Raw genomic sequence first — 4,670 nt, forward strand, 5'->3', positions numbered from 1 at the left:
ATTTTATCTGCAGATCCTTCTAATTTACTACTTTTAATCTATGTCAGGCAAGCAAACCAGGCCATTAAACTTAAGAGTTAGAAACATTCTCGTTCACTGCTAGTGGAAATGTAAAATGGTGCAGATGCTATGGAAAATAGTATAATGGTTCATTCCAAAATTACAAATAGAATTATGTTATGATTTAGTAATTCCATTTCTCACTCAGAAGAATTGAAAACATGTTCTCCAAAAAATTTTAAACATTCATGTTTATAGCATTATTCATGAGAGCCAAAATGTGAAAGCAACCTAAGTGTTTGTGGACAGATGAATAGATTAGCAGAATGTGTTATATCCCTACAACAATCTGTTATTCAGCATAAAAAGGAAGAAAATTTTGACACATGTTACAACATGGATGAAGCTTGGAGACATTATGCAACATGAAATAAGCCCGTAAAAACAAGACAAATACTGTATGATCCCACTTACATGAGGTACCTAGGGTAGTCAAATTCATAGAGGCAGTGGGAAATGGGGAGTTGTTTAACGGGTACAGTTATTTAATGGGCACACACCTGGTTTGTGGGCCATGTCCCCAGTTGGGGCATGAGAGGCGATCAATGACTGTTTCTCCACACCCCCCCCCAATAACTTTGATTTGCGTATTTTGAGTATGTTGGTTCCCTTGTGGTAGAATGTGGATTGGTCTCAATTAATGCCTTGATTTTATCACTATCAACTTCAACTGGTACTCCACTGTGGAGCATCATCCAGCTAGAAATCTCCAGTACAAAACTGGCAAACAACTTTTGACACGTTGGATCAGTCACAGCACCTTCTGCATACACCACACAAATTTTTTTTTGCATTTCTGTTGCGTTTTTACTTTCTTGAAATAATAAAACATAATATGCCAGAGATGCTACTAATTTTCTTTCAACTTCAATATTAAAATAGCTTCTTCAGAGAATCTCCATGCCGCTCCTGGGTGTACATCAGAAACAAGATCTGTCCACTGCCAGGTTGTGACCTGTCTGTCTTCACGTCGCAGAACCAGAGGAAGAGGTTCAACTCGTCGCAGCAAATGTAGATTCTGCTCCTTCTGAACCCCTCCATGCGGTTGTGCCTCTCCCTGTGCTGCGACCTCCCTCCACCCCCTCCCCCACCCCGTGCTCCCCCCAGTGGGGCTGCGAAGACACGTGGACTGCCAAGAGCCAGGGCTGTGGGCCGCCTTTCCCCACATTCTGAGTCTCTCCCAGGGCTGTTCGCTCCACATTTGTGTGCAACTGGCTATCCTACTCTGATTCCTCTTATTTATTGCTTGTTTGCACAGCGCTTCTCGTACCTCCCACTTTAATCCAAACCTGCTCAGGTAAAGCTTTGTTTCTGCTACCTAAAGTTTGCTTGGTGGGTTCAACTTCTTGTTGTGAACAGAAAGAAAAGGCTCTGAGTAATCCAATATCCTGATGCTTAACAGCCTCAAGTACAGAACAGGAGTTACTAGAACTGTGCGCGAGGCTAGGGCCTCCCCTCAAGGAGCAGGCTTTGGCTATGAACAGCGGGTAGGTGGACTGCAGAGTCGTGGCCACAGCTGCCATCTTACTTTTCACTAGCTTTGTGCATTTGTGCTGTTGCTGATGAATAAGAACGTTTATTAACTGTCAGATGTCGAATAAGAGTCACCAAATTGTTGAGCACCACGCTGGGCTCTGGAGACTCTGCGCAGCATGCAGGCGGGGACTCAGCGGGGTTGCTGTTGAGGCTGTCCTCCAGGCGGACGCCAAGGAGGACTTGGCACTCACCTGGGGCGCACTCTTTGCCGCCAACAGGGACACATTCTCCTCGTGCTCAGCTCGGGGCGCCTGGGGCTGGGCCATACTGAGCCAGCCTGGGCCAGGGCGCCTGGCGTCTTCTCAGCAGCGGCAGGGTGGCACCCCCACCTTGCTTAGCTCCATCATGCTTGCAAGATGAAAACAGTTGGGGAGGCTGACCACACACAATGTACTTAACATAAATCAACCGTACACTTAAAAATAGTTAAAAGTGGTAAATATTATGTGTATTTTACAATTAAAAATAAATTCAAAAGAGATTTACATACATGCATCACTTCCTTAAATATTTCTCTTGTGCCTACTAGGTATTGGGCCCTGTTCTTGGTGCCAGGGATAAGGTGCTAAAGAAAACAAAGTTTGGGCTTTGTGGAGCTTGTATTCTGGTGTATCATATATAATAGCAGCTCTATCTTTGCAGTCCTCCCAATATAATGCATAATTCTAGGACATTGGCTTTCATAAAATAAATTATTTACCCAGAATATCTGCAACCTGACTTGTATGTAACTGAAGGATATATCTGAAGTTTAAATATCTTAATTCAAAAAGAGTATAATGATTAAAATATAAAAATTGATCTCTCTCCAACATCTTTTGGGTGTGTTTACCCTAGATTTTCTTTCCAATATATATATTAAGAAATGGGATGTGAGAGACCAAATGTTCAAATGGACAATGGCCAGACCATAAATATAAATATAGACCTTTAGCCCTGGCTGGTGTGGCTCCGTTGGTTGGAGCATCATCCTATAACTGAAAGGTTGCGGATCCATTCCCTGTTGGGGTACATAGCCTAGGTTGCAGGTTCAATACCCAATACCCCTTCTGCCCCGGCGCTAAGATCCCCTGTCCTCGTGTGTGTGATAGGCAATCAATTGATGTTTCTCTCTCACATGGATGTTTCTCTCTCTCTCCCTTCCTCTCTCTCTGAAAGCAATGGGGGAAAAATATCCTCAGGTGAGGATAAAACACAATAAAAAAAATAGAATTTTAACCCACAATCTGCAGCAACCTGCCCAGGAAACTAGCCGGCTATAAGACTTAACAGAAGCAAGACTGCTATCTCTAGTGAAATCCAGGAAGTTAAACAGTTATATCTGTAAAAATCAGCTTAAAATGGCCAAGACTGGATTAATATCTAACAGCTTCCCTAATTTTTTCCCTGCTTCCCAGTTAGGACCAACCAGAGAAAGCCAAATCACAAATACTCCTAACAAATCACAGAGGATGTCCAGCTTCTAGTTAGTCACCTCCATCTTCCTCAGGACAACAACCTCCAATCAAAGTGCCCCTGAAGCACTTTGCAAACCCTCTGCCTACCTTGGACTCTCGGCCGAAACACATGAGAGGGTCACTGACTCAGAATACATAGCTTTTGCTTTACTTGTTTTGTTTGTCTCCACTTAATTCCACAAATGTTTACTATGTAATTGCAAATTGCTATTCGAAGTCAAAACACTTAATAACTAGCAAAACATAAAGAACTATCAGGAACTGTTCTAACTACTGAGTTACTAGCAAGATCATTGCCCTCTCCCATTTCCATGTCTCCCTTTCACATGGGGTTGCGTTGTCTTTAGCCAGTCATCCAACAGAAGGCATAATCACCATGTGATCAGAAAGCTCTGGACCAAACAGTTTTTCCATTATTACAATGGCATAATTTTTAACAATGGGTGATCATTTGAAAAATTCTTTTAGAATGATTCTTTTGCCATTAGACTGTTGGGTAAGTATTGAGGAATATTTTTCACTTTTGTTCTAATGTTTAAGGAGGATTAGAGTGACCCCAAATGATGACCTCTAAATAATAGGGACATTTGTACAGTTTACTTAAAAATATACATGCAAGAGGTTAGGGACTACTACTGTTTGCTTGGGTCTGAATAACTAGTGGCTAAACATGAGGTATAAAAATGTATTTGAAAGCACTGAGTCAAGTGTGACGCTGGATAATCATTGTAATGGATATTATTTTTAAATAAATGATGCACTTTTCTCCCTGTACCTTCCTCCACTTTTGTGACCCCCCCCGCCATTTGGTAGGGATCATCCATCTCAGGCAGTATTACAATTCTCATGGCAGGAAGGCAAAGAGAAAATGTTACATTTTCAGACTAGCCTGTTTTTGAGAATTTTTCAGATTCACAGATTTGCAAAACATGCTTTCAAAGAGAAGGAATCTTTTGAAATAAATAGGGCAATCCAAGATGGTGGAGGAGTCAGTGGAAGCTGCACAAACCTCCTCCTGGAACCAAACTGGAATCACAACTAAATTGTAGAGAAATCATCCTGAATAACCAACTGAACACTAGCTGGAGAGAAGCCTTATGACCAAGGACAGACAGAAGAAATCACTTCACCACAACAAGACTAGTAGGGAGTGTGGAGGAGGCATAAGAGGGCTGGCTGGGCTCCCATGGGTGGCAGCTGAAGTTCCAGAGAGATATTTCAGCAACCTGAGAAGTAGGGGGTCTAAACTCCATGCTGGGCTCCACAGCCTATAGCAGCAGAGCTTGCAAAGGAACCCAGATAACATCTAGCTGTGGAAAGTAGTGGGGCTTCTGTCTGCCAGGGAGAGAGGGCTGGAGATATAGACAGCCTCTTAAAGGGCCAATCCACAAAATTCCATTTGCAGCCACTTACCCTGGACTCTAGTAGAGGGAGAGCAGAGTGGATTAGAGTCGCATGAGGAGAGTCAGGGTTGGTGACTCTGGGGAGAGAATGGAAAAGTCATCAGCCAGGATCCCGGTGCTGAGTCATTCCCCATACTGCAGAGGCCATCTTTCTCAGGCAGAGCACTCCCTTCCAAGTGACATCAGCCTGAGGGGAAGCAATAGCCCCACCCTC

General features: G+C 43.1%; 1 pseudogene; it reads right to left on the reverse strand.

Moving 5' to 3' along the window:
• Window positions 1–933: 933 nt before the first annotated feature.
• LOC112317732 (transcription factor-like 5 protein pseudogene) lies at window positions 934–3,877 on the reverse strand (annotated as a pseudogene).
• Between the last annotated feature and the right edge of the window lie 793 nt (window positions 3,878–4,670).

The sequence above is a fragment of the Desmodus rotundus genome, chromosome 4 (genome assembly GCF_022682495.2).
Source record: "Desmodus rotundus isolate HL8 chromosome 4, HLdesRot8A.1, whole genome shotgun sequence".
NCBI lineage: Eukaryota > Metazoa > Chordata > Mammalia > Chiroptera > Phyllostomidae > Desmodus > Desmodus rotundus.